At 44.8% G+C, this 21,811-nt stretch overlaps 1 protein-coding gene across 7 annotated transcripts in view; it reads left to right on the forward strand.

Moving 5' to 3' along the window:
• Positions 1-21,811, forward strand: part of ANKRD6 (ankyrin repeat domain 6) — a 170,708-nt gene that overhangs the window by 54,906 nt on the left and 93,991 nt on the right. Inside the window, exon 1 of one of the 7 annotated variants that reach the window (XM_036882504.2) lies at positions 8,815-8,910. The exons of 4 other annotated variants lie outside the window; for them this stretch is intronic. The gene's annotated coding sequence lies outside the window, so the exon portion shown is untranslated. Of the gene's footprint in view, positions 1-8,814; positions 8,911-9,013; positions 9,061-9,896; positions 9,986-21,811 lie in introns of those variants that run through there. 2 more of the 7 variants (XM_036882514.2, XM_036882496.2) reach the window with 2 other exon arrangements.

Genomic DNA, 21,811 nt, shown 5'->3' on the forward strand with positions numbered 1-21,811 from the left:
TGATGTATGTAAGTCTTGTATGTCTACTAAATCTGTAGTATAAAACTACAGTATTTAATTCAAACATCAGTGTGTGCAAATAATAGATTTCAGGTTGTCCTTCTAGGCTTTTTTTTTTTACCTTGTATATATTTTGCTTTTATGCTCAAAGCCATTTTGTTTTTAAGAGGAGAGATGCATTATAGAGACGGTGTGAAGTCTGGTGTTGAAACCTGTTATGCAAAGAAGTAAAAGCAGTACTTCCAAATTGGCTAATCAGAAATTGTGACCAAGATGAGAATACTATTTGGTCAGTGTTTCTTTTGATTTGGGAGCCCAGTGGGCTGCAGATTAGATGGATTTTTATTTGAGTTAAAGGAGGCAAGTAGAAATAAACTCCTGCATGGTTTTGCAGACCAGCTGTCACTGTTTTCAGAATTACTGAATATAAAACATAAGCCAGCTTATTTGTGGAATGTGCACACAAGTAGACAAAAATGAAGGTGGGGGGAAGCATGACGTGCCCATCGAAACCCCTAAAGCATCTAAGAGTCACACTCTGAAAAGTCTCTGAGGCACCTGGGCTTGGAGCTCCTTCACTGTCTTCCCAGATTTCATCACCTCCCAGTTTCATGAGGCCTGGCTTGGGGCCATGGTGGGTGTGGTGGTGCGAGGGGTTGCCTGTCACCTTTTCTGCCTCTAGTGGCTCAGTCTCGCTCCAGTTGATGGCCTGGATGCTTCCAGAGGCGAGGCTCCTGTGGCTTAGACAGCTTCTTGAGGAGCAGCCCAGGGGCCGAGCTCTAGACCTCCTGGCCCTGCCTCCCGGGAGACAGGTGCCACCCTCTTTTTCTTCTTCCCACCTTATTTACTGAGGTACAATTTACATACTATAAAATTTATCCATTGTAAAAAAGACAGATGCACCCCTATGTTTATCACAGCACTGTGTATGTACAATAGCCAAGAAATGGAAGCAACCTAAGTGTCCATCAGTAGGTGAATGGATAAAGAAGAGGTGGTACATATGCACAGTGGAATATTATTCAGCCATAAGAAGAAAACCAATCCTACCATTTGCAACAACATGGGTGGAGCCAGAGGGTATTATGCTCAGTGAAATAAGCCAGGCGGAGAAAGACAAGTTCCAAACGATTTCCCTCATTTGTGGAGTATAAGAACAAAGAAAAAACTGAATGAGCAAAACAGCGGCAGATTCACAGAACCCAAGAATGGACTAACAGTTCACAAAGGGAAAGGGACTGGGGAGGATGGGTGGGAAGGGAGGGATAAGGGGGAAATAGGGGCATTTCGATTAGCACACATAATGTAGGGGGGGCATGGGGAAGGCAGTACAGCACAGAGAAGACAAATAGTGATTCTATAGCATCTTACTATGCTGATGGACAGTGACTGTAATGGGGTATGTGGGGGGGGCTTGATAATGGGGGGAATCTAGTAACCACAGTGTTGTACATGTAAGTGTATATTAATGATACCAAAATAAATAAATAAATAAATTTAAAAAAATGTATCCATTGTAGAAAATGTGGGAGTCAAAGGTAGGAGGCCATAGTCTGCTTGCCATGCAGTATCCAAGATAGAAATGCTACCCTGTAGTTTCTGGCACTGAAAACTGGAAATGAGATATACCATGGTTAGAAAAATGCATCAAGCTGCATTATTTTCACCAGGCAGTCTATTAACCATATCATAGGATAGTTTTTTAAATAACAGTGAAAATACATTAGCAATGAGTAGTAACTGGAATTGAAAATATTCTGGCTCTATCACCAGGTATCTTCTTCAGTAAGTCACTGAAATTCAGAGAGTTCTCACCCTCTGTAGGGGCAGGAGCATACCAGCCAGCTCCCGAGTGGAGATGAAAGGAGATGCGGGATGTGAAAGCACTTTGGAAATGGAAAATGGCTATGCGAAAGTTAATTACTATTCTCATTAGACCAGTGCTGCTTTTAGTGGCTTTGGGCATTAATAAGAGACAAGGTCATGTAGCAGGACTGTGAGTCATAGTTTTAAGTTTCTGTTGATTCTTGTTGCATTTTGATTTATTAGGTCCAACTGAATTCATTGCGGGCCAAGGCAACGGGTTAAATAAGTAATAAACATAATAGGGATGCACTTAGCAAAGGCAGAAGAGGACTGTATCCCGCTTAGTCATATTTTTCCCAGCACAGAAAAGCACAGCTTTTACTGTCTCTGAAAGACACGTTGCTGGCAATGTGCATCAAGATGGGGCTTGCAGTTGAGGCCATTTTTTAGGAATAGCTTTCCTCGCAAAATAATTGCTCTGCAGATCACCAGAATGCTTCTTATTAATGTACATTTCTCTTTACATTGTACATACAACCTACCTGCAAAATCAAGACTCGGACTTGTCTAATCGTTTTTCTTATGGAAGCATCAGGCTTGTTGCTAAGTATTGCCAGGATTTTGCCCTTTAAGGAGCACATGCTTATAAAAAACAAATTCAGCAAAGAGTCTCCGGTGTTCCTGGGTCTCCCCCTCCACAGCTGAAGCTCCAGTCAATGGGGCTTGATCTATATTTGCATTCAAAAGGGAAATGCCTTTTTGGCAACCACACCACACCGTCAATACCGGGTTGCTTGGAACTCCTGAAGTTTGCTTAAACATTCTTTAGTAACATTCCTTAAGAGCCTGACATGACTCCCAGCCCCAGGAATGCTCAGCTTATCCACAGCACACTTTATTTACTGCATGGCATTTGCACCCTGTCACTAACCCTCAAGGCAGCTCTCTGGAAGGAAACAAAACAACAGAATGCCCGTCAGCTGTCTATCCTGCTGTCTTTGTGCTGAAGAAAAAGCACTTATTTCAGTGACGTGGGGAGGGGCTTTTTGGGTGATAGCCATTCGGAGATGCTCAAAAGTAATGTTTCTTACACTGGAGTGAATGGGCATTTGTGCTTTTTGCATATTTAGTGCTGTGACTAAGATTCTTCCATTTTTCCCCATTCCTTTCTCATTGAAAACACATCATAGTGCGGGGTCTTTAATACGAGAAAATTATCTTTAAAAACAAATGAAGCAATGACTTTGAATTGAGTGGTGCAGAAAACATTATGGCCCATTCTCCCCTCCCCACCCCACCCCACCCCACCTCCCATCACCACCACAGTTTCTCTCTCCTTTTAACACACTGGTTTCCCAGTTGCTCACCTTCATTGGTTTCCAGCTGAAAGATCTAGTTGGCAGCCATTGTACAAAATTAGCGCAGTCACCCAGCCCCTGCATTCTTGTTGCCATTAAGTCACAGGTGCCCTAAAATTTCTTTTCATTTCGTTTCTCTCACTGATTACTAGATAATTGTCAGTCTTCTCCTGAGATCCACTACATCTCTTCATAGCAACAGTGGTAATCATTATGACAGTAATGAGCTCTGAAATTCACACTGCCCATTGACTTTTTAAAACGTTTTTGTTGTTGTTTCATATACATGTAGTTATTTTAAATAATATAGCATTGCCATAATTAAAATAACCATAATAAAAGTAGCCTAAACTAATGATCTCAGGCAGAATAACCATTTCCACATCTCAGTAGAGTTATCAACAGAAATAAGTCCAGACCCCTACCAAGCTTACAGCGTAGTCTTACTTATTTTTTAGAGCAGTCTGGGCGGATACATAAATATTTTTTAAGGTCAGCTTTTAACGCATATGCAGATTTGATTCTTGCATTCCTTACCTGGACCCTTTTTGAGCTTTTTGGCTGCTGAGAAAATAACAGTTGATAAAATTCCATTATGATAATAGCTGCAGAAATGTAGGACTTACACTGTGGCAGGTACTATTCTAAGTCTGTTATTTATATTGATTCACTTAATTTAAGAAGACAGATCTTAACTGTAGGGTGTAACAAAAAACACTGCCAGTCTCTGTGTAACGGTCTGCCTACTCAAAGGCGCGCTCCTTCCAGCGAAGGGCGAATTGCAGACAGTGTGGTTCTGGCAAGATTTCAGCCATCCTTTGCTGCTGCTGCCCCTATTTCTGTATATCCCTGCATGGAAACCCCTCCCCAGCCTCCTCCTGGTGCTGCAGGGGCCCTTCCACACTCCTGTCCATTCTGCAGGCTGCAGTGCTTGCCTGGGGCCCAGACAGTTCTTTCTGCCTGAATACGAGGTAATCTGCAGAAGCCGTGTCCCCAAGGTTAGTGATTGGGCTTAAACTGTAGAGCTCATCAGGCTGTTCCCAGCTTTTTGCATTAGATCAGTGGGTGGCTCTAGTGCCTTTTGGCTGCCGGGACTGTCAAGGAAGGATTGGAAGGAGGACAAGGAACGTCCTCAGAAAGTGGGGTCCCACCGCTTCCCAGCCCAGCCAGGAAGCAGCGTTGATTAGGCCCAGGGTGTGTATCTCAGGTGAGCACCTCTCCTGGGTAGAGAGGAGGACAGAAAACTGTTAGGCTCACATCAGTTCAGATTTTACGCCTGCCACATCTCTAACAGCTCTGAGATGTAGAAGGAGGGCTTTGGGTGCCCTGGACAGAGTGTGGGCTTCTGAGTCAGAGGAACCTGAGTTTGGCCTCTGCTCTGCTCCTTACTGCCTGTGCACATGCAGGCGAGCTACCTATCCCTTAGGTTCTTCATCTGTTCATTAAATTCAACAAATTTTTATTAAGTGCCTACTGTGTGCTGATACAGCCTTGAACAAAATAATTCCTACCGTCATGAAGCTGGAAGAGGGCAAAACACAGTAAACAAAATAAACATACAGATAGTGATAAGTGCTAAGACTACAATTTTAAATAAGGTAGAGAAGGCATCACTGATAAGGTAACATTTGTGCAAACACCTGTAGGGGCTAAGGGAAAGGGCCATTTAGATCTCTGGGTGTAGAAGAACAGTCTGTGTTGAGGGACAGTGGTGCAAAGGCCCTGGGGCAGCAGTGTACCTTGTGTGTTGGAAAAGTAGCAAGGAGTCCATTGTGGCTGGAGTAGAGTGAGGCAGGGGGCTAACAGGAGGTGTGATCAGACAGGCAAGGGGGAGCAGATCATTGTTCAGACCTGAGCTTCTATTCTGGGTAACATGAGAAGCCATGTTCAGGGGCAAGGAAGGGAGGTTTGAATAGAAGGAGGGATATGACCGGACTTAAGGTTTAACAGGACCACCTTGGCAGTGTGATGGATGAGGACTAGTCAGTGGGGGGAAGGGCAAGGCCGGACAGAAGGACCAGGCAAAAGGGCTGTGCAGCACCCGGATGAGACAGGATGGCATGCTTGGGCTGAGATGGGAGTGTAGAATGGGGGGACCCATTCAGTAACACCCCCTGACGGAGTGGTTTATGCAAATGAGATGTGCATTGAGTGTTGACATGTAGTAGGTCCTCAGTAAAAGGCAACTGCTACTATTGTATGGAGGGGTTTGTCATCTTGTAGGACAGCCAAGACTCGCAGACACAGGAAACAGGTCAGGGATTTGCCTACCCAGTCGGCAGCCGCAGCCTTGGGACTGGAACTCAGAATGGCTGGCTTTGAGCCAAAAGAGTGCTTTCTGCCTGTCCCTTTACCTAAAAATCTAAATCACTGTGAAATCACAGCCTGGAAGTGCTCAGTTAAATCGCACACAGGAAAAATAGCTGCTGCCTCACCCTCTGCAGTAAGCTTTGACTCCAAAACAGTGAGCCCGGGTTCCGTAAGTCAGTGTGTCCACGAGCAGGTTTTGTGGCTGATTGACCCATCACATGCATTTAACTTTAGCCCGTGTGGTTTTGGCTTTCCTGTGCGTCCTCTCCTCCTTCTGTCCGTTCTCTGCAGACAGAGCTGGCCTGGCCCTCACCCCAGCACTGGGCTGGTTCTCCACTTCCCTACTCTGCATTTCTGTTTGTGTCCGGGGCTTGTGCAGTTTCAGCGCTTGCCACCCGCCCTGGAGTGTTAGAGGTGGAGCAGTTAGAAAGTAAACATGGGAGGAATAACTGCATTTGCATTTTCTAATATTTCGGAAAGAGACAGGATTTCAGTGGTGAACGGGGTTGAGTGCAGGAACCAGAAAGCACGCTAGGTAGTTTAAGCAAAACAGACAAGGATTGAGGGCTCACAGACTCCCTGGAAGGTCTGTAGCCCTAGGGGCTCTAGGCCCGGCCCCCTGGTGACTGACTCCCAGGACAGTGACAAACTGGCCTACCAGGACCTCCCAACTCAGAGGACACTGACAGGGCTGTGGGTTCAAGAACTCACACCCTGCCCTGGGTTCCGGGGATCGGGAAGCCTGAATGGACAGGACGCTGACGCCACGATGCTTCTTGGTGCCCAGAATAGCCCCGGATCATGCCTGCAGGAGGGCCTCCCATTTCCACACCTTGCCTGCCAGCTACAAGCTGAACAAAGAAGGCTCTGCTTTGCTTCTGGCTTCCTAATTTTGCACAGGTGCCTCTAGTTAGATCACATCCACATTTCTAGCTGCAAGATGTGGGGTGGGTAAAATGTAGTTTTTAGCTTTCTTGTCCTCCAAGTAGGGGGAGGATGAGGTGAGCATAAACAAGCGAACCCCAGTCCCTGTGAAGGTTACTGTCCCTGGTGTAGTGTGGGGGCCTCTGCTTCCAGGTGTGTTGGTGTTGGCAAATACTGGGAAGATACTGTGCACAGCTCTGTGTTAAAAGCTGAATCCAACTGTCAGCATTTTCCGAGCTTATCTTTAGTACAATACTGTGTAACTTTTTTATAGAGAAGCGCTTACAACCAATTACACTGCGATGACTCCTTCTGATGTCTGTAAAATAAACAAAGTGAGCCCCCATCGCTGACAGGCAGATGTCAGTTTATTTATATTAGAGAAATGATGAGCCTGGATTTCTGCTTACCACAAAATGTTTTTATGGTTCATGTCATTACACAAAAAGACTATGCTGGTTGCACTATTTATTTTAAAGTACATTATCAACCCTTGGTATGAGCAGCAATTTTAGCAGAGTATTTTCACTATAAAAACATGCAGGAGTGCATGTCAGGTCCAGATAAACATGAAGGAAAACAAAAACCGGCATTGACACTGGTCTGGCCAGTCTGACTTCTCTGGAGCACAGAAGTATCTAGTTCTTGCACCTTTGTGTTAGGCATGTTTTGTAAAAGTTAATCAAATTTCATTAACTACTTGATAAAGCAGCAGGAAATGTAGCTAGCCTGATAAGTCCGACTTCTCTGGAGCACAGAAGTATCTAGCTCTTGCACCTTTGTGTTAGGCATGTTTTGTAAAAGTTAATCAAATTTCATTGACCACTTGATAAAGCAGCAGGGAATGTAGCTAGCCTGATGAGTTTGGGAACGACATCAAACAGAACAAACACAGAGAGGGGCACAGAGTAGGACAAATGGATATTGGTGGCTCATCTGAAGAAATGGGTAACTTTTGATACAACAGTAATTTTCTTATCAATCATGGGGTTCCCAGAAACTACCCTGGCTGAGAAACAAATTGGCAGATTAATGTCTTTTTGGAAATTGGAGGCTGAGGTAAGAAATGAGTAAAATATCACATATATATCTAATATTACTTGATACACAAATACTTTAGAATGTTATTTAACGTATAGTATATACTTTATATTTTTAAATATGTATTTAAAGGTACCTGCTTTTAAAATAGGCTATATTCCTTGGTAACCCTTTAAAATCATTCTCTTCTGTTGCTTAGGAAACATCACTACAGCTGTCATGGACTGCTCTAGCTGCCGGTTTTATGTTGTTTTCTCCCAGATATTTGACAGTGAAAATTTTCCTTTATACAGCAAAGTTGAAAGAATTTTACAGTGCACACCCACCACCTAATTCTACCATCAACATTTTATTAAAATTGTTTTATGACCTGTAGTTATAGCTGCTTTACCACCTATAGTCAGTTAGTTACTGCTATGTAACAAAATACCCTGAACTTAGCAGCTTATGTAAAATAATAAGCATATATTATCTTACACAGCTACAGTGAGTCAGGAATTTGGGAGTGGTTTTACTGGGAGGTTCTGGCTTGGAGTCCCTTGTGAGGCTGCGGTCAAGGCACTGGCCAGGGCTGTACTCTTCTGCAACTTCACTGGGGCTGGAGAGTCTACTTCTAGCAGGGCTCCCTCACATGGCTGTTGGCTTGAGCCCTAAAGGATGGCACAAAACCATGTCAGATGGGCGCGGTCGACAGTAAGTGACCCAGAAATGATGAGAAGGGCTGGGGAATTCAGGGAAGGCTTTACCCTGAAGGTGGGACTTGGCTGGTGCCTATACCCTTGGGCATGGCATTCCAGCCAGGGAGATGAAAATACAGGTGCACAGGGAGAAATTCATATGGAGCCTAAAGCAGAATGCAAGCATGCTCAGAGGCACGTACTGAGGGGCAGAAAGAGTTCAAGATGATTGATTACATAGGTGAGGCGGCTTCACTAGCTCCTAAAAAGGAAGGGCCTCAGTCACCCAGACTGAAATCATTAGATGTGGTCATTAACGTCTGAAAAACAGCAGCACTGAGAGATTTATTTTCCTAGGTACATGCATGTTTTTACTGACACAACAATGTGTTCGGCTGAGGTTGAAATATGATGGATAGTTGCCTATTTTTTTTAAAGCTTGTTCCTCTTGAGAACTTCTTTCCCTCTCAACACATCTTCGTAATTTTTAAATGTGTATTCCTGTTCCTGACACCAGAATAGGGTTAGACTAAACAACAGAAAGGTCTTCGGGAGTGTTTGCCTCCCTTCAAGCATGAGACTGACAGCTGCTGCCCCTCCAACACGCGGGCGGCGTCCCCACCCGGAACGCGGTGGGAGGGCGCAGGGGGGCGCTCCTGAGTGGCGCGGGAGCTGTTTGTTGAGGGATTTGAAGTCCTCGCACAGCAGTGGGAGGAGGCAGGCTCACCACCCTCTGAGCAGAGGCCAGCCACCCCCTGGTGACTGTTTACTGCGCTCTCCACTCTCCCTGGGAGGTGAGGCACTTCTTTGAAGTGCGCCCAGGGACCTGCCTCTTTCCTGGTAGCTTCGGGCTGACAGCAAGTGGGTACTTTTCCAGATCAGAGGGGTGCAGGTAGGCCCTCCCAGAGAAGAGAATCCAGGGGAGGTTGACCTTTCTGGACCAGGTAGGGAACGTATTAGTGCCCTCTTGGTTTGAAGGGGAGGATCATCCTTTATGGGCAAAGAATAAAGAGGAAACAATGAAAAGTACCTCCTCAGGTCAAGTCATTGACCCTTGAACCAAAGAATTCCAAGCTCTTAGTGCTGGGAAACTTGGAAATCACCTTATACAACCCCCCTCTTTTAAAGATAAGAAAGCAAGCTAGAAGCCAAGGGACCTGGCAGCTGGCTTAAGGCCAGGTTCTCTGTTGACCAAGGCTGCCCTTTAGTTTGTACCTACTCTGCATGTGTTGGCTTCTGAGCGAATATGTCACAGAGTGCCCATCCATTAATACAAAAATAAGAAATACTGCCTTTAAAACTCTTTTTCCAAAGTAATACAAGTTATGCAATACTTACAAGAAGCACTTGCCAGGTACTGTTCTAAGTTCCTTACAGACAGAAATACTCACCTAACAAAACTGTGAGGTAAATACTGTTACTCTCCCCATATTATGGAGGTGGAAACTGAGGCACAAAGAGATGAAGTTAACTTTTCCAGTGTGTTGTGGTGATGTCTGTCTGGCTATGAGTGACTGCATTAGGATTCAAAGTCAAGCACGCTGGCTTCACCATCCACGGTCTTAGTTGCACTTTGACCTGATTCCCTTTGCAAACATTAGTGCTATTTACTGAATATTCAAAGCTTTCTGTTTTCTAGGCATGTGATTGGCTTGCGTTGCTGCCCTCCCTGTGTTTGTGGGGCTGTGTGACTGCTTCTGGCCAGTGAGTTGTGGAAAGGGTGCTGTGTCACTTCTGGGCTCGATCATGTGATGACTGGTGTGTCACCCTCCAGCTCTCCTTTCCTGCACCATGTGGCCAAGCTGGAGACGGTGGTTTCCCTGCCAGCCTGGGCAAGTCAGGAGGAAACAGAGCCCCAGCTAACCCTAGGTGGGCATAGCTTGAGTGTGAAATTCTGTTGTTTAGCGACTGAGATTTTGGGTTTGTTTGTTACCTTGTCCATCCTGATTGATGTAATCTCTGATGTGCCTAATATTTTAAGGGGTACATTAGAAAATAAGTTGGACACTTAAAGGTCTTTCCAAATTATTTTTTTAACCTTACTGAGTAGCATTCATTTTCTTCCTTATATGTACAAGGCAGCCTAGTACTGTAGTAACAGCATGGAGCTTGAGGTTGAAAATTTTTGAAAATGGCTTTGGTCTTTATTATTATTGTTATTATTTTTTAATTAAGGTATCATTGATATACAATCTTATGGAGGTTTCACATGAGCAACATTGTATTTTCAATATTCCCCCATATTATCAAGTCCCCCCCACCCCACTGCAATCACTGTCCATCAGCGTAGTAAGATGCTATAGAGTCATTACTTGTCTTCTCTGTGCTGTACTGCCTTCCCCGCGACCTACCTATATTGTGTGTGCTAATCATAATGCCCCTTCATTCCCTTCTTCCTCCCCAACCCCTTCCCATTGGTAACCACTAGTTCCTTCTTGGAGTCTGCTGTTGTTTTGTTCCTTCAGTTTTGTTTTGTTGTTATACTCCACAGATGAGTGAAATCATTTGGTACTTGTCTTTCTCCACCTGGTTTATTCCACTGAGCATAATATCCTCCAGCTCCATCCATTTTGTTGCAAATGGTAGGATTTGTTTTCTTTTTATGGCTGAATAATATTCCATTGTGTATATGTACCACATCTTTTTTATCCATTCATCTACTGATGGACACTTAGGTTGCTTCCATATCTTGGCTACTGTAAATAGTGCAGCGATAAACACAGGAGTGCATATGTCTTTTTTAATCAGGGATCTTGTTTACTTCAGTTAAATTCCTAGGAGTGGAATTCCTGGGTCAAATGGTATTTCTATTTTGAGTTTTTTGAGGAACTTCCATATTGCTTTCCACAATGGTTAAACTGATTTACATTCCCACCAACAGTGTAGGAGGGTTCCCCATTCCTGGCCTCCTTGCCAGCATTTGTTGTTTCTTGTCTTTTTGATGGTGGCCATCCTAACTGGTGTGAGGTGATATCTCATTGTGGTTTTAATTTGCATTTCCCTGATAATTAGCGATGTGGAGCATCTTTTCATGTGCCTGTTGGCCATCTGAATTTCTTCTTTGGAGAATTGTGTGTTCATATCCTCTGCCCATTTTTTAATCAGTTTGTTTGCTTTTTGGATGTTGTGGCATGTGAGTTCTTTAAATATTTTGGATGTTAACCCCTTGTCAGATATGTCATTTACAAATATATTTTCCCATACTATAGGATGCCTTTCTGTTCTGCTGATGGTGTCCTTTACTGTTCAGAAGCTTTTTAGTTTGATGTAGTCCCATTTGTTCATTCTTGCTTTTGTTTCCATTGCCCAAGGAGATGTGTTCAGGAAAAAGTTGCTCATGTTTAAGTTCAAGAGATTTTTGCTTATGTTTTTTCTATGAGTTTTATGGTTTCATGACTTACATTCATGTCTTTGATCCATTTCAAGTTTACTTTTGTGTATGGAGTTAGACAATAGTCTAGTATCATTCTCTTACATGTAGCTGTCCAGTTTTGCCAACACCAGTTGTTGAAGAGGCTGTCATTTCCCCATTGTATATCCATGGCTCCTTTATCATATATTAATTGGCCATATATGTGTGGGTTTGTATCAGGGCTCTCTGTTCTGTTTGATTGATCTATGGGTCTGTTCTTTTGCCAGTACCAAATTGTTTGATTATTGTGTCTTTGTAGTACAGCTTGAAGTTAGGGAGCATAATCCCCAGGCTTTCGTCTTCCTTCTGAGGATTGCTTTGGCTATTTGCAGTCTTCTGTGGTCCTATAGGAATTTTAGAACTATTTGTTCCAGTTCATTGAAGAATGCTGTTGGTATTTTGATAGGGATTATGTTGAATCTGTAGATTGCTTTAGGCAGGATGGCCATTTTGACAATAATAATTCTTCCTATTCATGTGCATGGGATATATTTCCATTTAATGGTGTCTTCTTTAATTTCCCTCATGACTATCCTGTAGTTTTCAGGGTATAGGTCTTCTACCTCCTTGGTTAGGTTTATCCCTAGGTATTTTATTCTTTTTTGATGTTATTGTGAATGGATTTATTTTCCTGATTTCTCTTTCTGCTAGTTCATCATTAGTATATAGGAATGCAACAGATTTCTGTGTATTAATTTTGTATCCTGCAATTGTGCTGAATTCAGTTATTAGTTCTAGTAGCTTTAGGGTGGAGTCTTTAGGGTTTTTTATGTACAATATCATGTCATCTGCAAACAGTGACAGTTTGAGTTCTTCTTTACCAGTCTGGATGCCTTTTATTTCTTTGTGTTGTCTGATTGCCGTGGCTAGGACCTCCAGTACTATGTTGAATAAAAGCGGGAAGAGTGGACATCCTTGTCTGGTTCCCAATCTCAGAGGGGCTTTTGGGTGTAGAGTTGTGTAGATGTGTGTTGGGTCCATCTGTTCTAGTGTGTTGTTCAGTGCCTCTGTGTCCTTACTTATTTTCTGTCTGGTGGATCTGTCCTTTGGAGTGAGTGGTGTGTTAAAGTCTCCCAAAATGAATGCATTGCCTTCTATTTCCTCCTTTAATTCTGTTAGTATTTGTTTCACATATATTGGTGCTCCTGTATTGGGTGCATATATGTTTATAATGGTTATATCCTCTTGTTGGACTGAGCCCTTTATCATTATGTCATGACCTTCTTTATCTCTTGTTACTTTCTTTATTTTGAAGTCTATTTTGTCTAATATTAGTACTGCAACCCCTGCTTTTTTCTCTCTGTTGTTTGCATGCAATATCTTTTTCCATCCCTTGACTTTTAATCTGTGCATGTCTTTGGGTTTGAGGTGAGTCTCTTGTAAGCAGCATATAGATGGGTCTTGCTTTTTTATCCATTCTATTACTCTGTGTCTTTTGATTGGTGCATTCAGTCCATTTGCATTTAGTGTGATTATTGAAAGATATGTACTTATTGCTATTGCAGGCTTTAGATTCGTGCTTACCAAAGGTTCAAGGTTAGCTTGTTTACTACCTTACTGTCTAACTTAACTCGCTTATTGAGCTATTATAAACACAGTCTGATGATTATTTCTCTCCCTTCTTATTCCTCCTCCTCCATTCTTCATATGTTGGGTGTTTTGTTCTGTGCTCTTTTTAGGAGTGCTCCCATCTAAAGCAGTCCCTCTAAGATATCCTGTAGAGTTGGTTTGTAGGAGGCAAATTCCCTCAACTTTTGCTTGTCTGGGAATTGTTTAATCCCTCCTTAGTATTTAAGTGATAATCATGCTGGATACAGTATCCTTGGTTCAAGGCCCTTCTGTTTCATTGCATTAAGTATATCATGCCATTCTCTTCTGGCCTGTAGGGTTTCTGTTGAGAAGTCTGATGATAGCCTGATGGGTTTTCCTTTGTAGGTAACCTTTTTTCTCTCTCTGGCTGCCTTTAATACTCTGTCCTTGTCCTTGATCTTTGCCATTTTAATTATTATGTGTCTTGGTGTTGTCCTCTTTGGGTCCCGTCTCTTGGGAGTTCTGTGAGCTTCCGTAGTCTGAGCAACTATTTCCTCCCCCAGTTTGGGGAAGTTCTCAGCAATTATTTCTTCAAAGACACTTTCTATCCCTTTTTCTCTCTCTTCTTCTTCTGGTACCCCTATAATGCAGATATTGTTCCTTTTGGATTGGTCACACAGTTCTCTTAATATTGTTTCATTCCTGGAGATCCTTTTATCTCTCTCTGTGTCAGCTTCTATGCATTCCTGTTCTCTCGTTTCTATTCCATCAATGGCCTCTTGCATCTTATCCATTCTGCTTATAAATCCTTCCAGAGTTTGTTTCACTTCTGTAATCTTCCTCCGGACTTCATCCCTTAGCTCCTGCATATTTCTCTGCAGCTCTGTCAGCATGTTTATGATTTTTATTTTGAATTCTTTTTCAGGGAGACTGGTTAGGTCTGTCTCTGCAGATCCTCTCTCATGTGTTGTCTGAACTATCTTGAACTGGAGTAAATTTTTTTGCCTTTTCATGATGATAGCGGTGACTGTAGGCAGGTTGCGGGTTTGTCAGCTGAGAGAAGAAAGTCCTTTCCTGCTTGCTGGATGCCTTGCCCTTCTCCGCTGCCTGTGTTGGTTACCTGCACTCCTGGAGCAGCCACCGGGTTAGTCCCCTAAGCTGCTGTGGGTGGGTCTCTGTCAGAGCAGCGCAGAGCCCTGCGGGGAGTGGCAGGCATACCAGGTGCGCTCCTCCATGATAGTGGCGCCCTTGCCGGGCAGCTATGTGCCAGCAGTGGCCTTTGGGTCTGGCCTGGCCGGCTGTGTGTTGGGCTGGGATTCCGGTCGGCTGCTGGGAGCGTGCCTGCTCCCTCTGGCTCCGCTGCAGGTGCGCACGGGGCTCTACCGCGCCAGCCTCTACCAGGCTCCTCTGGCTCCACTGCCACCGGTGTGCGCAACCCGCACCCAGGCTGTTCAGTTGCTGCCGCTGCAGGCTTGCACAAGCTCTACTGGTCCCCTCTGGTGCCATTGGTGCACGCGATCTGTTCCCAGTCCCTTCCGGCCCCGCTGCCCCCGGCACACGCTGCCACGCTCACACCACTGGGCCGGTGTTTCGGGGTCCGCGCCAGTTGGAGGAACAACTGGCAGGCTGCTTAGTGCCATGAGGGGCTTCAGAGCTGTGCTGCCTCCCCGGGGTTTAGGGCACCTCAGGTTCCCCCGGATTCCCAGCTGCTGGCTAAGTGTGCCGGGACGACTTTGTCCAGCCATGGGGTGGGTCACTGTCTCTTTAAGACTTGTAGAAAGAACTCACTTTTCTTTTGTCTCAGGGGCACCGGTTGCAGGGACCTGCCCACAGGTTTTGCTTTTCCGTTTCTCTAATATTCAGTACCTTGTACACTTTGTGTCTGCGCTGCAGGTGTGGGTTTCTAGAGCTGGTTGTTTAGCAGTCCTGGGCTTTCACTCCCTCCCCGTTCCAACTCCTTTCTTCCTGCCAGGTTCTGGGGTGGGGGAGTGTTCGGGTCCCGACTGGCCGCGGCTTGTATCTTACCCCCTTGGTGTGATGTTGAGTTCTCTCAGATGTAGATGTATCCTGGCTGTTGCACTGCATCCACTGGTATCTCTTTTAGGAATAGTTGTATTTATTGTATTTTCATAAATATATATGTTTTGGGGAGGAGATTTCCTTTGAACTACTCATGCCGCCATCTTCCCGTGATCCTCCTAAAATGTAATTCTTAAAGTAGCACAGGAGATAACATGCTGAGAAATGTGTATTTATTTCACGTTGCCCTGATTTTCAGAACTTCATTCTTTAAGCAGAAAAGTATTCAAATGTAGTATTTATTAGCCACCTACTGTGTTCCATAGTCCTTGCCCTTGCAGAGCTTACAGTCCATCCCAGGAGACAGACATTAAACAGGTAATTTTAAGTCTAATCAGTCATGAAATAAACTCATAAGGTTCTGAGCGGATCTTCATGAACTCGTGGGCCAGAGAAGGTCTCCCTGGGGAAGTGACGTCTAGCCTCAGGCCTCACAGATGAGTGAGAATAAAGCCAGGAGAGGCAGGGAGAGTCCCGGACAGAGGAAGCAGCATGGGGACAAGCCAGGACCGTGGTGCATGGCCAGCCCCAGGAGCTGAGGCTGGCTTGAGGGGCCAGCACCTCAAGCCATGTTAAGAATGTTATCCTAAGGGCAACCCATGTGCTGTGAAAGGTTTTAAGAGTGAAAGTGGCATAGTCAGATTTATGTTTTTAAAAGAGCGCTCTGACTTCAGTGTGGAGAACCCGGAGACGGTGAGGCCAGGCGGGCGGGCAGGCGGTTGTGCTCTCCCAGGTGAGAGGCTGGAGGTGAGGTTTTCATTCAGGGCAAAGAGAATGGGGGCCTGGGCTTGAATGGCTGCCCTGGGGCTGGAGAGACTTGCATGGAGCAGATCTATTTTCCTTTGTAAAAACAGAGTTTCTTCTCATTACTTACTTTGCTTATAGAAAGTCTTGAAAAAAAATATAAGTACAAAAAAGAAGATAAGTCACCCAATCCGGAGTAGCATTATTTATTTAGCGTAAACCCTTCCAGTCTCTCTTTTATGTGTTTATACTACATACTCATTTTTAAAAACAAAATTTGTGTATTATGTATATATTGTTATATAACCTGTACTTTTAAAAATAGCTTTTCTAGCCTCCAATGTAAGTTCTTTGGCCTGTGTTGACAATGGAAATGGCTTGGTATCAATTTGCCCATTTCCCCGGAAAGAATCCCCTATCTGTACATACATAACCTAGGATCTGTTTTCAGAGCCTGTCATTCACGGTGCTGAATCTTGTTCATTTCTGGCCGGAAAGAATGTCTACCCAATATGTTGGCATGTACACCCTAAGGGGAAGGGTCCCAGGAGATGCTCTGTAGAAGCTCCAGGCACCAGAGCTCTGCTCTTGCAGGGCAGGCAACTTAGAGGCTCCGTGATGCTGTTGCAGGGGCCGGCAGGGTGTTTAAGGAGCTCAGTTTCATGTCTGAAGGGTCAAAAGAAAAGATCGTCGTAGAATGAGAATGAACTGCCGAATAGCTTCCTGCAGAGTGAACCGAAGCAGGCATGCTGCCTCAGGACTTGCTGAAGGAGAAATGAAGAAATGGAATACCAAAGATAATATAATGTTAGATGTCAATTTATCTCAATTATTAGAAAATGAAATAATATTGGGGGTGTCATCTTGAAACAGTGTTGATGACCCTTCTTGACAGATCATGAAACAAACCAATACCCTTCAAGAGTCAAACTGTTCCTCAGCCCTCTGTGGTTTCTCTCTTGCATTTTGACAGCATTTACTTAACGCTTTGCAAAAATCTGTGGAAGGGATTCTAGCGTCCTGGGTTAGCGATACGCACCAGTGGGCCAGGAAGCTCTTCTAGAGTAGCTCCAGAAGATTTGGGGAGTAACATCTCGTAGAATTTTTTCTTCCCTTCCAGTGGAGATTAGCAGGGAAAGTGTCCTGGGCTTGAGCTCCACCCACCTAAGCTTGCACCCTTGCTGTTCTTCCGTTGGCCCCCAAGAGGCACTGCATAAGGCTTGGAGGGATGGATTCTAGTGGCTCAAAGCCCTCCCCAGCCTTCCATGTGCATGGATTTGGGATGGCTCCATCAAAAGCATTCCTCAGCAGTGGTGGGGGGATGACCTGGGGGTCAGCCCAGATCAGATGGAGACAGCAGGTTTTCCCCTGGGAGCCAGGGCAGCCTCTTCAGTCAGTTAATTAACTGTGCTACTATGTGCAGAAGTACTGGACGTTTAAGGAGCTGTGGCACTATCAGGCCATCAGTTTTGCATTGAACGAGATTCATATCTTTTTCTCTCTGAGAGGCGGTTTGCTTCTTTGCTTGGTGAGCAGCTGTCTTCTTGCAGAGAACAGCTCTTGGAAAATACTTGAAACATTTACCTTTCAAGACAGTCCGCAAAGGCTTGAAAGAGATGTTTCAAGAAAACTTTTCTGTTACTGGACCAGCTTATGGTTGGAGGACCTTCAGGCTCTTTTTGGGGGGTATCGCATATTTAGGTGTATCACCAACAGTGACAAAGCCAAGCACTGAACTTCATAAGAAGAGCTCAGGGGTACCGCTCTGTGGCCACAAGTGAAAAGTTTTTTTACGTTTATCATCTTGGTAACTCATTCTTATCTTGCAAGAAGAGATTCAGGTCTGTTCTCGATCTAGAGTCCTCCATCTTTACCAGAAATAGTGCTGTGAAAGGCTTGCTGTAGCAGGATTTGCAGCTCACCAGGGCCACCAGCCCGACACTTCTCTGTGTTCAGTTTCTTTAGCAGCTGGAGAAGATAGTTTCGGTTTTTCACTCAGCAACCACTTAGGATACTACTGTGTTAGGTGCTGAGTGTGCCGAAATAAATAGGTTGAAATCACCACCATCAAGTTTACAGCATGAATGAATCTTTTTTGGCTGAGTTGGTAATCTGATATCAGAATGATCCTAATGCTAAATTCTCTTACCTCTGCTGTCTAATAATGGTACAGCTTCAAAACATGTTTCTATAATGAAAAGTTAGCGCATATGCGGTTGGATAAAGGTATTAATGTCAGTCCATATGCTTTTTAGCCTATGTAAGAGAAGCCAAAATAGCAGTAGAATTATAACCCTCAGCAGGAAAGAAAAATGCCCTCAGCTCAAACTTGCATCCACAGGAGCTCTTTCTGCTCTGTTTAAAAAAAAAATTAAAAACGAGTGTCTGTGCTCAGGGCTCCATTCCTGGAGATGTGCACCCCTGGCCTCAAGGGCTCTCAGCTGTAGCAGGTTATTTCGCCCTGTCTTATCTGTTGCTGGGAAGCCAGCATTTCCATCCAGTTGTTTTTGCGTGCTTTTACTATTCCCTGCAGCAGCCTTTTGTAGCCAGGGCTGCTGGTTTGCTTCTGGGGCACTAGTTATGTGTGGTGCTCACACTCTGATCACCAAAGGTTTTGAGTGGTCTGCCCCTTCTATATTTCCCATATGCCCTGGTGCTGACGTGGAGGGCCAAGCCACTCAAACATCTGTGAACAGAGGCGGTGTAAGTGCTGAGCCCCCCTTCCCCTCCTTTCAGCCTTGCCCCAACCACCTGTGAACCTTCCAGAGCGTGATAGCAGCAGGAGGGCCCAGGCTGGAGGAACAAAGAAGGCAGCACACTCGCCCCGGACGGCTTGCTTAGAAAAGGTTCCCAAGATAAATGCGTGACCCGATTCTGAAAGTCTTGCCTTGTCTTCACACTGTACTCGGCAGGCCATTTGAAAATCACAGCGGTGGCTTTGAAGAACAAATCTATTAAACTTCTACATTTAAATGTCAGTAGTTAAAAAGATAGTTGGGTTTGTTTGCACCACACGCATAAACAGTGCACTCGTGGAAATCCATGGGAGGCCTTACTGTCCTCAATTTGCTCTAGGAATTATAAGGCCCTTAAGGATACCTGCTCAGTGTTTCTTTGTGCCCTAGAAAGCTGAGTCTGTGGGAGTGGGGGGTGGCTTAGTGCACCTGCTGCACGCGCCCACCTCCCCAGAGGCTGGGAAGGGGCCCTCCTGTCTGGGAATTCAGCCAGAGTTCCAATCAATTCTTTCTCTGGGCTCCTGTTTTCACAGTTATGTCACTCTTAGGCTGAGGAAAGGCATTAGAAGAATCAGCAGCACAGAAGATATGGGCAAGAAAATACAGTCACATTGGAAGAGCCAATGAATCCATTGGACTAGCTTGAGCTTTCCTTGCAGGAGAATTGTAGAGTGCTTTATCTTCCTTTTCTAAGAGAAAAGACATTGATAGCCAACCGTGTGGACTGAAACTTCTCGATGTTTCATACGTCCTTCTATTCCAACTTCTCCGCATCATCACCCTCGTCCAGGCCTCTGAGCCCTGCTCAGGCTGCAGCCCGGTGGCCCACACTTGACTCCCTGGCCCCTCCGTCTCCCCGCACCCCCGATCCACGTGCTGCACTGTGGCGCCACCCAAAACTCAACAGGTCTGGCCGTGGGACTTCCTCTGAAATGCCCTCCTGGGGCTTGGCATTGTCCCATACACCTTCTTTGCCCTCCCATCCTGTGGCCTACCCCCCGAGATCACCGGCCCTTTGGGTGGCCTCTACCTGTAATGACACCTCATCTCCCTACTGCCTGCATTTGTCAGGCAGAAATTCCGCTTCCTTAAAGGTAACTGCCCTGATCTCCTGGGTTAGGTTCATTCCCTCAGATATTTACTGCCAGGGCACGTCAACACTTCCCTTTAGTATCACCTTTGAAGTTACCTGTTCAGTGCTCATCTTCCCCACTAGGGGGAGCGCATGAGGGCAGGAAGCAGGTATCTGTTCCGCTATTACATGCCTGGCGTTTACTAGCTGTTCAAAAATCATCCAATAAATGAATGAATGAATATATTAGAAGTTTACACTGTATTAAAAGCTTACAAGCTTTTTAATACACATAGAATCTTAATACACATAGAATCAACCTTGTGAAGTCAGTATTATCATCACTCTTATAGACTGAGGCCCGCAGAGGTTAAGGACTTGCCCAACGTCATGTCACTAGTCATTCAAAATCCGGGCTTCAGATAGTAATGAATATAACTGCTAGCATGTTCGGTACTTCATAAGGGCCAGGCACTGTTCTATATGCTTGACTATATGTTTGACAACCTAGTGAGCTAGGTAGCCCCCAAATGCCCCACAGTGTTCCCTGCCTCCTGGGCTTCCTTCACGCTGGAGATCCGCTTCTATGTGTCTCAGGAATCCAGAATCTAGAATCTGAGGAGACGCTGGTCCCCTCTCCACCCCGTGGTCTTCTCTGGACCATCGTTAGTGTAGTTCTCTTTATCTTTGCCCCAGGAAGTAGGGACAAATTCATAAGTGTGCTGGCCAAGTGGATATCCAATTGGAGAACAGAATACTGCCCTCCCCTCCTGAAGGCACCCCTCGTCTGTACAAGAACCTTGCCTCCAGCGCCCTGAATGAGTGTGTGTGGAGAAGTGCTTGTCTCTGTGACCACTGCACTCTCCCCCAAAGCAGCCCCTTCTCCCGGTCTCGCATCGAGGTCAGCCTCACGGGGATGTGTGCGGTAAGCCAGATTCTCTGAGTCGGCACCTCGGTGGTCTGGGGAGGCAGGGGAGGGGTCAAATACTACCTGGTGCTAATAGGTCGTAAGATTTGGTTTCTGAAATCAGGTATATACATGTATGTTTTGAGGCTATATGTTTTACCAAGGTGATTTGAAAACACATCTGCATTCCCAGAATTGTTAGCTAAATGGCTATTTCATTGTGTTAAATTACAAACTGGTGCCCTGAAAGAATTAATTCCCAGGTGATGGCGCAGGTCTTGTTTTTTTTTCCATACCAAGTCGTAATATTAATAATGCAGCCAAAAGTGGCTATGCTGTAAAAGGTTTAATTTTCAGAGACAATTAGACAATTTTATGGCTGACTTGAAGCATTTGTCTCTAACTGCTGGGTTAATATCATGTTGTCTCCCTAACATATTCTTGCTGACAGTCAAAGGAGAGATGGGTTGGGGGCAGTACAACACTTTCCAACTAATGTATGATCCTATTAGGTGTAAAGCCTGTAATTACTTTGTGGTTCTTGCCTTTGCCAAAAAAAAGTTGAAAACCTTTTTTATGTTTTATTAAAAAGTTGTTTTGTGAATTTGAAAGATAGTATAGGTTTACCCCCAAAAAAGCTTGTGTCTGCCTTCCAGAATGGGGAGAGGGGAGGAATGAGGGTTTCTAGTCTATTCTTGCTCCTAACCCATGCGTTTGTGGAGTACTGTTTAGTGAACAGGGCGATTGTTCAGACCCATCTTTAGAACTTCTGTTTGCATTCTTGACTAGGTGTCTCACATCCACCTCATTTATTCATTCACTTACTCAACAAGTATTTATAAGTACCGCTGTGCCCAGGGACTGCTGCAGGCTTGGGGACAAAGAGGTGAACATGGAAAAGGCTCCTGTTCTCTGGGTATCATGGGAGGGGGTGGTGACTGGAGGCAAACAATGCTTAAGTAAATAAATTAGTGAGCAAGACCATTTCAAATGGTGTGAACTGTTGTGCAGAAAATAGAAATTGGTAATGAGATGAAGTGTGTGGATTTGGAAGGGGGAGGCAGCTAGGCTATTCAGATCTGCATAAACATGGTAGTCTTAGGGGAGCACCCAATCCTGCTGTCCTACCTGGCTTTGCAAGTTGGTGCTGCACACTTTGCGGGTAGAAATGGAAGCCTTTGCAAGAACCTAGCAAGGACTATTAGCAGGGCTCCCT

This window comes from Manis pentadactyla, chromosome 12, assembly GCF_030020395.1.
Source record: "Manis pentadactyla isolate mManPen7 chromosome 12, mManPen7.hap1, whole genome shotgun sequence".
Taxonomy (NCBI): domain Eukaryota; kingdom Metazoa; phylum Chordata; class Mammalia; order Pholidota; family Manidae; genus Manis; species Manis pentadactyla.